We start from the raw sequence: 14,137 nt of genomic DNA, 5'->3' as shown, positions 1-14,137 counted from the left end.
TCACTTAAGATGGTACATATTTGCTTTTTCTCTAAACTTGACTATACTTCCACTTGACGCTATAATGATACGATACGTAACTGATTCTAACTGGTTCTACATGGTTCTAACTAATTAAGTTCTGGCTTTGCGATTATTTTGTCACTTAAAATGGTACATATTTCTTTTTTCTCTAAACTTGACTATACTTCCACCTGACGCTATAACGACATAAATTAAATGATTGCAAATAAAGGGTTTCACACTATAATTTTTAAACTTGATGTCTGATTGCAACATTGTGATAATGTAATTACACTTATTTTCATCTGATTGTTAAAAGTTTCTCAATATTCACTAAAGTTATAAGTTAGATACATAAGACTCACACTTACTTCATCATTTTACGTGTCTATAATACTCACATTCGTTGTCACTTTATTTTGGGCTTCCATTGAACTAATTATTGTGTCGGCTATTTGTTTATGATTTGTCTTCGTGGTATTTCATCTTTTGGCACTTGTTCCTTGGGATAAGCGTTTACATTGTTCATAAGTATGACTACTTGCACAAAATTGTCCGTGCGTGGTTTGCTACGTCAAATACGAGGGGTTGATGTCATAGATTTGTTGAGCTGTTTCCTGGGTACATGACACTTGGGGAATTGATTACATGAAATGGGTATCTTGATCGTCGGGCTTGGTATCTCTTCTTGGGCACTTTTATCCTCGGGAAAAATCTAATACTCGTAAAGTCTGTGTTTCCCGTAAATTGTTCACGTTTAGTCCTTCTTACGCCATGTAAGGGTAGCTATGGTTGGAACAGAACTTTATATAGGTTCTATGTTTGACGCATTGTCTTTGATTCTTGTTTTAATGTTACATAATCATTGAGGGCTTAGTCACTGGGATTTTGACTAAGATAACTTGGTTTGATCTCTTCTCTAATACTTTATTCCGGGAAATTTTGCACGTACAGTCTATATTTACCGCGAAACCGATTATAATTGGTTCTACTTTTCATGGTGGACAGTTTGGTTTCGTGACATCTTAAGCTTGGGATTTTGGTTTAACATATCGTCTTTGATTTGTGGCTTAAGATATGCAATCTTTGAGGGACTGGCTCCAGGGTTATTCTTGGTCCTTAAGATTTAACGTCTGGGACCTTGCCCTCTAAAGATAGTTATCGACGGATTTTATGCAGTTTTACGACATGCTGGTCGGGGTGGTTATCTAGGTAATCATTAATTCAGGTATGTACCTATGTATGAGGTCCTTGGTTTGTCGATATTGCTTGGGGTGGCATTACCTGGTACTAGACTTGGGTGACTTGGATTGTCTTCAAGGTATTGTCTTCAGGGGGTTCCTTGGTGAGTACTTATTGGTGGTTGACGAATGATGAGAGTAGATGCTACTGGGTTGTATCCATGTTGCTTGCTGGTACACCAATAATTAACTTGCATTGATTACTCTGCTTCCTGGAATATAAATATCTAGGCAGAATCATATGCTCTTTATAATTACATAAGTTAAAACACATACAGCAATAATACACCATTTACACGAGATTATATGGGGACCATTATTTGAAATAATAGTTGTGATTAGTCGTACTAATAATATCAATTTGATATGGGTACAGTTAAACTCAAAGATAAAATGAATAAAAGGAATTTTTATTCTTTTACATGTATATTGCAGCAATACTAGATTACTATGAGATAAGCTAGGTAATCATAAGTCTACGGAAAGTAACACAATATGAGATTTTCAAGATTTGGTGATTATATATATACTTGTATATATGTGCATTTGACATCTGTTCAATATTCAATACATTTTTAAAGGTTATTCAACACTCATCTACTTTAATATTTATTTTTTTATTATATAACTACATGCGAGGTAGGTTACATGGTTTTATGAGAGGTCTCGATTTACTATAAATTTTCAAGCCTTTACTGTTTACGCGCGTCCATGCTGTCTGCGAAATACGTATTTCGTCTTTGCAGCTGCACGGGTTTACGCAAACAATAAGTAGAAATTTGGGACTGGACATGGCACGAATGAGGATCTCTACTCTCATTCGCTCGATCATGTCCTCCCTTACTTTTTTGCTTAAGGGTTATCAGGGAGTTCCGGGTTTAGGTTTTGCATCTCACTTGGCTCAATATGATCTGTTTTTGCTCTTTTTCTACGTGTTATCATAATTCTTCCGTAATTCAGCGTCAATAACATTCTTATAGTCAGAGAGATCATGAACACGAATCCTACCGTCAGGAGGATGTTCCACCAAACATTTGTTGAGAATAGTCCGTATTTACTTTCTACATACGTCAATCTTTGGTCTTCATTAGTAAACAGGGGAATTTGAGAGTCTACGGCTTCTCTTATTTTGTTTAGTGGTAAGGTTCCCTTGACATTCTCTATTTTTGACCATATTGTGGCTTTTACTTCTTAGTTTTCAATGTTAGGAATTGTATACGATAAATTGACTGGTTTGAAATTGACCACCTACGGGCTTATTATATTTGTGCTTGTGGTTATTAGTGGTGTTTGTACCGTGGCTTCTTTGGTTACTAATCGGCATCCTTGTTTTATGGTTATTGTTCCCACGTCTTGTAATAGTAGTTCAGTTCTGTAGCTTGGATCGATTCTTTCAGTGTTGTTATAACAGGAGATAGTCCCGACTGTTTCTTTTGGGACAGAAAATAGCCACAGGTCATTTCTAAGATGAATAAATATTTCTCGTTTTGTACTACCTACTAGCGCTTCGCATGAATTGGGAATTTCTTCTTGCTGAGTCTCTTTTAAAAATATATCTAACATACAAGATCCAGATTTAACGTTATAAATAGGCAGGGTTAGTTGACATACAAGGATTTTGAATGCTACGCATTCCTTAAGGTCCTGTGGATTTGCTAAGGCGTATTTCCTTCTATCTTAATAGACAAGTAAGTATTCCACTTCGGGGTGATAGTCATGAACGAATTAGTTCTACCTATGATGGCTGGGAACGTAGAAATTTTATACAAGTCATATATGGATTGTTGATTTATGAATGGAATTGTTACTACTGCAAATAGTTGTTCGTTTATTTCCGTGATGTGAACCTTTAGCTTGGGGTAGTAGTGGAATAGGTTTGCTACTTCTGGTTCTGTTGGTAGATGTAGACCGAACGTTAAATGTGTTTTTATTTCGTCCAGGATACTTTTTAGGTTCGAAGGGTCCACCAGGTCATATGACATGATTCCTCCAGTAAGGGCAAATAATTCAAATTCAAATTTGCTGACGTCTGTTGCTAGGTTAAGTAATGACATTGTTACTATGTCTAGTGATACCATGGTGAGGCTCGAATCGGAAATCACACGATCTACTTCATTCTTTAAATAGTTCATTATGTTTACTGTCTTTGGAATTTTCTTTGAAATTGCTTCAATTTTGTCTCTCTGATAATTAGCTCTACTGGCTTGTATTTTTTGGACATGTAAGGTCAAGTTCATGGCGTTATTTAGTTTTCCTACGTTTTCCCTTAGGATATTTAGGTCTTCTTCAGTCGATAGCCATAATAAGCGTGAGGCTAATTCTCCTACGATTGGTATTAGACTAGCTGATCTGCGGTATTTGCTTTTTCGAAGAAATACTTCGAAGATTCTTGTGGTACTTGGCTTTAACTTTTGTATTTCGGTATTAAACAATTCAAATACTGCTTGCAGTCTCGCAGACTCTCGGTATGCAATACTGGGTGTCTTGCCCTAAATTTTATATACATGTTGCTGAAGGAGTTGGTCTTTGTAAATGTTGGTCCTGTGGACCATGACCATTTGGTGAACGTCGTTGGTTTCAAATGTGTTATCGTAATTAATTTTCCTTGGGACAGTTTATTGAGTGTGATTAATTCTGGTTTTGCATTGGATGTGATATCCATTAGTGATGGCTGTATTTCCTCTGTTCTTGCCTCGAGTTTGGGCATAGTTGTCGTGGTATTTATCTTTCTTTGTGGCTGGTCTATCTTTTTCTTTATTTGTTTTGGAGATACTTTCTTAGTAACGTTGCTCGCCGTATGGTCTTGCCATAGTTGCTTCAGGTATGTCCATATGCTTGGTAATTCATATAGCATGGCGTAATTTCCATCATAGAGTTTATTTTTCTTGGAAGTTGTCAGGGAGGAATCTGTAGTGAATTTTATCGTAGTATATTCGCTTATAGATCCGGCCACATTACTTAATTCTCTTTTCCTTCTGTATTCTCTGTTGTTAGTTCCTACAGCTTTATCAATTTCTACCATTTTCTTGTCAAAGTCGTCTACTACGAACTTTGACTTTAGTTTAGGAAGAAGGGGGGGTGGATCTCCTGTTTTTTCCCTGTGGTGCCTGTCTTTCGTGGTCTGCAGGCTTTTGTCTGATTTTAAGAATTAGAATATAGAGTCCTTTAATTAATTTGTACTTTTTTCTAGTCTAATTAATTGTTGAAAAAAGGTTTCGAACGGTTTGGGATCCAGTTTCATAAATATTTTCCTGGCATTGTGGCTTGCAAGTAACGAGTTCTCAGGTTTGAAGATTATTCCATGTTTCACGATATCTTGGGCTATAGTTTGGGTAACGAAGATTATCATGAAATTTGTTAGCCACATCCTTTTTTGCTGTTTCTGGAATTAATATTTCATTAAATATAATATAGGAAGATTTCTTATGGTTGATAATCGAATGAGAATTTAGATTCCTATTATAGGGGATTTTCCTTTTTTTATCGGGGGAGTAAACAAGGTGAGGTTAAGATTCGTGGTCATACAATTTGTTGCTTTGCTTATGGTGAACGTACGGCTGATTCTTAGGTTGGTTGGGATAGATATTTTAATTGCTTTCACACAAGAATTTTTCTTTTAGCGTAAAAGGTGCGTGGGTTGACTTAATTATTTCAATTGGGACAGTTTTTCGATATTTTGGTTACTTTTGATTTTGATTCATAAGTTTTTATTCTTTTAAATATAATTTCTTTTCTTTTCGCTTTATATATTACGCTTTTTGGATTATATAGATACTGTTTGTAGTATTTTATTTCTTGGAGGGGGTCATGCTTTCCTTGGTATTTAACGCAGTTTGAATTTCCCTCAATATTATAGACTAATTTTTGCTTTCTACACTTGTCAAGAAGCAATAAATATGTCTGACAAGGACCTTTAACGTACCAGTACCGAACTTTATGTTGTTTTTGTAATTTTCTAATTTCATGTTGAATAAAATGGAGGTACTTGCCCTTTCTGCCGTTGTATTTTATTCCTAGATTTACCTCTCGGTGGTCGATATTTGGTGTGTTTGCGAAATTTCGACCGAAATCATAGGATTCCACGTCAAATTACCTTAAATCATACTTGACGTCCCATTTTTTTGCGAAGACTTCATCCCCTGATTTATTTACAATTATCCTTGCCACTGGGTATCTGACATTTTCTTTTGCGTGCTTTATACATATTGAATTCTGTATCAATAATTACTTTGGCCATTGTTCTGAAATGAAAGGTAGTTTCTGTAATTGCTTTTGGCCTGAAAATTTCCTGTCTTTTGAACTTGGAACTTGCATCACTAACTAGAAACTCTACGGCCGCTGAGCTGGAAGCATTGGTTAGTGCAGCTTTTTCATCTGCCCTTAATCAGTATGTCAAACTTACAGACAAGATTGTGGTAGACCCTGATATTTCATCAAAGATAAGACTAACATGGGACAACTTCTTGTTTGCAGTGGATAATGATGTTAAACCAACAGACGAAGGGCAACTGGATTTGACGACTGATGATGGGCAACTGGATGGTAACTATGGGTGGGTCATGGTCTTTGGTGCGTTCAGGTGTTTGGCTCTCTATTATCTGGACTTACCTTGATTGTCGGAAAGCTTGAAGAAGGAGGTGAAGTGTTCGACAGAGCTGAAAGTCGAGATGTTTATGTTGTTACGGAAGATTTCCTAGATGACATACCGAAAGCAGCTAACATTAACGCTCTGTTGGAGGAAAAGAACATTGCACCATGGAAAATAGCAAACGTAGAAATGAGATCAAGTTTGAAAGAAGGGAAAAACAGAATTGATAAAAGATGTTGAAAATTAGAGCTGAGCAGTAAATTTTGAACTTAATTCTGTGTAGTCTGTATACTGTTGCCGTCTTTTTGTGTAATGGCGTGTATTTTTACATAAAAAGTCGTTGCAACAGACATGGCTTCTTGTAATTGTAACGTTAAAATAAAAATCAAGGGTTCTCAAACTTAAGTTTGTTTCATTCTCCGTATAATTGTTATTTGTGCATTTTTTCCTCCCCATTTTTACATTTTAAAGAAATTGAACCCTTTACTTTTTTCCAATAAATTATCTTTTTTGCTCATCCCTCGCTAAACGAATTTTCTGCTCATTCAAGCTCTTCTGTTCCTTGTACAGCTCCTTCTCAGCAGCCAAGAAATCGTATCCTGAGTCAAGTAAACAAGAAAAAAAAATCGAAACATTTTATTTTCTCTTTATCTAAATAAATATTGAAAAAAACTCATAAAGTAATATTAAGACAAAATGAGCAGCTTGAAAAAAAAACAATAAAAAAAAGGCAATATAAATAAGAAATTTAAATGAAAGCTAACCAAAAAATGTCGAAAGAAGTTATTAGTTAATTTTTCCAGATGAACTGAATCCCGGCTGGATAACAAAGAAAACCCTGAAGATAGAGCCCGAACAAGAATTGTTCAACCCATCCTCCAAAAAGAAAAATACCTAGTATCACCCCGTTACAGACAGAACGAATATGCACCAGCTATTCCAAATACGTTTGAAACTTCTAGACACCTCGGAATTATTGATAACTGAAAGGCTGAAAATCGAAAGTATGATGGAGGCCAAGCTGATATCTCTTAGTGAAGTTAAGGCTTCCCAATAAAAAATGAACAAAAAAATAAATGAGATTCTAGTAACCAAACAAACTGACAAATTAATCAAGAACCAACTTATAGAAATTAATGTGCAGACTACAAAAATCCATAGTGAAATGGAATCAATAAGCGACGCCACACTTGTTAAGGGATCTAATTACCCCGACAAGGTCCTAAAATTACAAGTATTATGCAATAAAATGCAGGAAATTGGCAAAAAAGTGCAAGAGTACAGAAGCAGTACTGTTCTATCCGCGACAATAGCGATACAAGAAGCCCTGGCACATGAACGAGTAAAGCTTTTAGACTTACAACATAAATACGACAACTTGAAGGAATCTATTCAACAAAATCCTCCGACGGACAATAACATAATTATGAGGACCCAGTACCCCAACGCCCAGGCAACTGTTACAACGGGCCAAGATTCCTCAGAAGTCTCTGCACCACAAGGAACGCCCGAAACACAACCATTACCAGAAGATACGGGAAACTAAGGAATATCAATCGTGGGAATTAATCGAACTCAAAAAAGAGGTAAAAAATCCCTTTCTCGTTAAAAAATGTTTTTTTTTACAAGTTTAATACAGTAAAGTGGTTACATCTTATAGTATATAGCGTCTAGCAAAAAAATATAGTTAATAACCTAAAAACAAGAGCGAAAACTCGTTAAACTAGAAGTACCTATATTTCTGCTGACCAAAATATAGTATTTCCCAAAAAAAGGAAAAATATTTAATTATATTATAAATAATCATAGAAGAGAAAATGCAGTGAACAGCCATCCTAACCTTCCCAATCCCGGGCAGCCTCCGGAGTAGACAAACATGAGGATCACTAGGAATCTCTTGCCATATAACTGAATTCAGTGCAAGAGGATCGCTTCCGTGTGCTGCGTACGATTGCATGCCAATGCATAATCCTACGCCACGATAATTCAAAACCTACTTTTAATCTTAATGAAGCATTTAACTGCGGATCCGAGGACGCTTTTGGTGTTTCGAGCCTCGGGAGGCTTGATCTTTTTTGTATTTCGAGGTACGAAATACTGAGGGTTCCGTTAGGATCAATCCTACTTCTTCCCAAATTAACTTTATCGGATATACTATCCAAATTCTGCATGTGGGTATGTTTTTGGGGAAACTTTCAGCATGTTTGAATTACTGGGAAATAATTTACATGGACGGGAGGATTTCCGGAGTGATCAGAAAAACGATTAGAACTTTTTTTTCAAATAAAAGAGACGCTATGAAGATATTTTCAAACTGAATCTCCTGCAAGAAATATTACGGGGGGGGGGAGAATTAAAGCGAAAATAGATTTGCCTCGGAGAAATTTTACGGGGGGTATGTATTTTACGTGGGAGGTGCTTTCCACGGAGGAGTTTCTCATGAGGAGAGGATGTTCAGATGGAGTGAGCCAGATTTATCGGCATTATTTGAAAAACAATCTAAAACAAAATAAAAAAAATTCTCAAACTGAAAGTAAGGAGCAACATTAAGACTCAAGACGAATAGAAATTATTCTGTATATGAAGGGGTTGCCCCCTCTTTCGTACCTTACTCCTTACACTAAAGTTTTACTTTTTGTCCCACTTTATTAAAAACAACTCCTGAAACACAACGGCCGTTTAATTAGAATAGTAAGTTGCTTTTTTTAAGAGCTAAAAACTTTACCTTGAAGAGCAAGATATTGAGAAAAGGGGCAACCCTTTCATGCACGGAATAAATTTATGTCAAATTTTGCATTCCAGAAAAGTTATCCTTTTAAATTACATCGCTTCAGGGTTGCAAAAGCAGCCAAATGAAATAAGAGTAATGAATTCGTTTGAGGTATATGCACAGATATCGCTAGGATTAAAAATGAATATTACTTATAGATGTTCTTGATAGACATACAAGTCGCTACTATTTTTTAGTACGTGCAGCAATAAGCCTCATGACACACAAAAAATTATAATACTCAATTATAAACTAGGAAATTTAAACAGTGAGATCCCTACCCCTAGTGAGGTTCTTTTCTTTAAAGCACAAAAATTATTACTTTATGTAGAAAAATACATTAAAAATTTTAAGTTTTAAAAGTAGAATTATTGCTCCCCAAATTTATTGGATGTGGAAGGTTAAATTGACTCGGTTCGATGCTCTCCAGCATCCTACCACGTCAATCCTTGTCCAATGTGACAGCTAAAATGTCAGGGATTCATAAACAGAGGCAGATCAAGATTCATTGAAGAGTCCAATCGATTGCTAAAAGTGTCTAGCTCTATCTCAAAGGTAAATTAAACGGTTCAGAGGCCGGTTTAATCAGATTATCTCCTGAATTATCCAAAAAATAAAAGAAATCAAATAAAAAAAGGTGCCACTATTTGGCAATTAGACCTTGTGCTAAGCCCAGAAGAAAGTTTATAACTTTAAGCTCTTACGCACATTTCTTTGCTCTTCTTTTCAAATATTAGTTTTGACGAAAAAGCTGGGTTTTAGGCTTGTGGTTATTAGGAAATTGTGCAGGCTCTTATTTTTAATCGACACTGTTCTGGTTATTAATCTACAAACTGCCAGTCTGAAAGTGACTTGCAAAAGTCATTCGCGTCTCACCAATAAAAGTGCCATTGAATTCAATGAAGTATACATTCACTTAACAAATTAATGTTATTTACTGCATAAGCTCTTTTGAACGCGGCGGGGTAAGACAACAAGGCTGATTTTCCTTTTTTTTATTCCTTTATGAACAGCACACACCTCATTAAGTAGAATTTTAATCTTTGCTTTACTTCAAATCGCTTCCCATCAGATGATCTAACCATGAACGGTGCTAAGTGCTGATAACTTGGCAACGATGTTAAGTGCTCAATAGCGCTAAAAATAATGGCATTTAACAATAGTACTTTAGGAAGCTACGAGAACATCACATAAACATTATACCCCACCCTAAGTGTAACTGACAAAGTGACTAAATAGATTTCGATAGCAAAAAAAAAACTAATTGAAAGAGATATATCTACAAGAGAGGAAAAAAAAGGAAAAAACTTAACGTCTAGAACACGGATGTGGACAAGGAGACTATGGCCCTCCCCCTTCCTAATGACTTAGTGTTTAATTGCAACATTGTCATAGAATTAGATCCAAATAACTCAAATGCTGAATAACATTAACTAAAAAAAGTACTATTTAATTTTGATCTACCCAAGATAAGCAAATTTCTCAGCTATAAAATTACGAATTCCTCATTCTAAAATGTATGTTAGTATAGTTATTGTAGCTATTCAAGACTTTTTATCCGACATAAAAGTAAAAGTGCGATTTAGGTGCAATTTGAAAAAATTTATTGAAAAAAAAGAGAGAAAAGTGAAAGCAAGCAATATAATCCCCCTCAAGAAAATATTATAACTTTCTTCAACACCCCCCCCCCCCCCATTCTACTCAGTACACATCGAAGCTGGCTCCTGGGTATGCCAATGACAGTCCATTCATTAGTGCAGATGATAAGACAGAGAGTGCGTTTTCATGGTTTCAGGAAAGACTATTTTCCCCTAGTGGCCTGTCTTCCAGCAGCAAATTCTTTAGAGTCTTCAATAAAATAGTGCAAGCTCTTTTATACAAACAGTCAAACATCAATTGAATTCCAGCCTGCCGGCCACAACTGCTAACTAGCCCTTCGGCTAAGCTGTTGTTTTTTTTATGCATTAGGGTTGAAAAGAAAATCGTTTCACTGCAAGCAGACATTGGAATATCACGGAGAGCTGGTTAGGGGGTCTTCTGAAAACTGATTTTTGCTAAAAATGCATTTTTTATAAACTTGAATTGATAACGTCAACATAAAGGGCTATATCTAGAATCTAGTGCCATTTCTGGATTTGAAAGACTGGGAAAAATGGCAAGAGTACCATAATAATATCCATGGTGGGAGGTTCTAAGCCTTATGCTTAGAGCCACCCTCTTAAAGACTACCCTTCTGAGCCCCCTTAATATTTTTCATTAGTCGTCTTTTGACCAAGAGAACTAGCAAGAAAGTGCCACATCATAGAGAGTTGTTCAAGAGTTGTTCAATAGGCGGGGTAAGACAACAAGGCTGATTTTCCTTTTTTTATTCCTTTATGAACAGCACACACCTCATTAAGTAGACTTTTAATCTTTGTTTTACTTCAAATCGCTTCCCATCAGATGATCTAACCATGAACGGTGCTAAGTGCTGATAACCTGGCAACGATTTTAAGTGCTGAATAACGCTAAAAATAATGGCAATTAACAATAGTAGTTTAGGAAGCTACGAGAACATCACATAAACATTGAACCCCACCCTAAGTGTAACTGACAAAGTGACTAAATAGATTTCGATAGCAAAAAAAAACTAGTTGAAAGAGATATATCTAAAAGAGAGGAAAAAAAATAAAAAACTTAACGTCCAGAACACGGATGTGGGCAAGGAGACTATGGCCCTCCACCTTCCTAATGACTTAGTGTTTAATTGCAACATTGTCATAAAATTAGATCCAAATAACTCAAATACTGAATAACATTAGCTAAAAATAGTACTATTTAATTTTTATCTGCCCAAGACAAGCAAATTTCTCTCCTATAAAATTACGAATTCCTCATTTTAAAATGTATGTTAGCATAGTTATTGTGGCTATTCAAGACTTTTTATCCGACATAAAAGTAAAAGTGCGATTTAGGTGCAATTCGAAAAAATTTATTGAAAAAAAAGAGAGAAAGGGGAAAGCCAGCAATATAATCCCCCTCAAGAAAATATTCTGACTTTCTTCAACACCCCCCCCCATTATACCCAGTACACATCGAATCTGGCTCCTGGGTATACCAATGACAGCCCATCCATTAGTGCAGGTGATAAGACAGAGAGTGGGGAACAAAATGGCTATCTCAAAATTTTGATTGGATGTGTTTGGGAGAATGATGGGCGTGGGGGGGTTAGTTGCCCTCCAATGATTTTTGACTATCAAAATGGGCACTAAAACTCTCAATTTCCAATCGAAAGAGCCCCCTTTGAAGTTTTTACGACCCCTTACATATGAATTGCCTCTGGGAAAAAAAATAAATAAATAAATAATAATAAAACATTGGAGCCGTATGGCCTTTACTATAGGCAACGCTACAGCGTTGCCTCTCATTAGGAGTATTATGTTTCCTTTACATGTACTAAACCAAGGCAAATCTACCATAAAGTAACACTGTGTCTATCCTAGAGGAGTGGTAGCTCACTCACATGTGCCTGCCTCAATTTTAGGAGTGACAAGAAAGCCCAGGCTATACTGTACCCTGGACCTGCACCAGTGGTTCTCAACTAACTTTGGGCTGTGCCCCACCTAGGCATTTTTTTTATTATGATGTCCCCTTTGTGATTTTTAAATTTTGTTATTCAAAATTTTACATGTTTTGTCTGAAGGAAGCTTAAAAGGCAATTTACTTTATATCTTTTTTTGGGTAATCCTCTTGGCACATTTTATACTGATAAAGGTCTCTGAACACCTTTTATGCAACATAGAATGTCACTGCAACACTATTATGTCTCTTTTTTTCTTCCTGAAATGCATTTGAATGTGACATCATTCACATGAAAAAGATATTTTTCAAAATTAAGGCTGTAAAGTATAGTAAGGCAAAAGATGCATGTCCTACCCATGACCCACCAAATGTTGCCATGCCCCACAGGTGAGGTCTGTGTCCCATGTTTGGAGTCATAGGAATACACCAAAATTAGAAAACAGCCTAGCCTGTCCAGGGAAAAACAAAACAGACACTGAGTTGGTTAGCCTTTGTACACTAGCTACAATTAATCTAAAACATTATAGAGTAGGCTGAGGGTATATAAATGAGTAAAATTCAAAGACAATATTTGTAAAACTGAACCATGTTACCCTTGATGACCTCATATATCTCCATTTCTCCAAAATCCCATTTCTTTAAATTACCTTAAATCGCAGCTTGGAGCGAATTTAAGGATTTTCCATCCTTGTAATGCTCCGTGATGACATCTAATGGTTTTGTTTGTCGTAATTCTCTTGCTACATTCGGGTTGTAGACTCAGCAGCTTTCCAGGTGTAGAGGAACTCCTGCTGTTGCCAATCTTCGTTAAGTCTTCGCTTGAAGGCAATCGTCGAGTCTGCAGACACCGTATCTTCAGAGAGCTGATTCCACAAGTTGGTTACTCGTTGGCTGAAGAAATGGCTTCTCTCTCGGATAGAAGAGTGCTTCTTGAAAATTTTCATTCAATGTCCTCTTGTCACAAGGCGTTCTGGGGGAGCAAGGAGACCAGGAAGAGTATTTTTTGAAATGACTTTGTGGGTTAGAATCATGTCGCCTCGCTTCCTCCGGTATGTGAGAGTAGGGAGCTTCAGATGACGCAAACGCTCTTCGTATGGCACTTGTTTGAGGCCATCAACCATCTTAGTTACTCTTCTCTGTACTTTTTCTAGTATTTCCCTGTCCTTCTTAAAATAGGGGGACGCCAGGGACATTCCAATCTCAAGGCGTGGACGAACCAGTGCCTTGTAGAGCTTCATAAATACTTTAGGACGCCGGCTAGAGATAGTTCTTTTAATAAGTCCAAGGGACTGGAAGGCAGAAGAAGATACAGATTTTGCATGGGTACTGAAACTCAGCCGATGATCAACAATGACTCCAAGATCTCTTTCTTCAGTAACTGCAGAGAGGAGGTTACCTTGGAGATGGTACTGCTGATGTGGATTATGTTTGCCAAAATGAATGACATGAAATTTTTCAGCATTAAAGGAGAGGAGCCATTTATCAGCTCAGCTTCCAAGAATATCAAGGTCCGTTTGTATAGATTGGAGATCAGATGGTATAGCAGCTTTGCCAACAAGTTTTGAGTCATCAGCATAAAGTGTGAGGAGGTTCGAGAGAAGGTTTGGTGCATCATTAATATAAAAATTGAAGAGACTCGGTCCAAGGATGGTCCCCTGGGGGACGCCACTTAACACAGTTATGGATGACGATAAATGAGGAACACCTTGAGAATCATAGAACCTTGACGGTTTGTGTTCTTTCTGATAGGAAACTTTGTATCCACTGCACAGTAACACCATCAACAGCTGCTGCCTTCAGTTTGGCGATCAGGAATTCATGACATACCCTGTCGCAAGCTTTTGAGAGGTCCAGGAGCACCATATCAACAGGAAATCCTCGATCCAGCAGTGATGTTACATACTCGTATGTCTGTATGCGGTTAGTGTCCACGGATCTATCAAATCTGAAGCCATGTTGAGAAGGAGTTAGCAT

This window comes from Artemia sp. Qi Xiang Cuo, unplaced genomic scaffold (genome assembly GCF_049724085.1).
Source record: "Artemia sp. Qi Xiang Cuo unplaced genomic scaffold, ASM4972408v1 HiC_scaffold_3095, whole genome shotgun sequence".
Lineage (NCBI taxonomy): Eukaryota > Metazoa > Arthropoda > Branchiopoda > Anostraca > Artemiidae > Artemia > Artemia sp. Qi Xiang Cuo.
Note: the sequence above shows the minus strand (reverse complement) of the source record.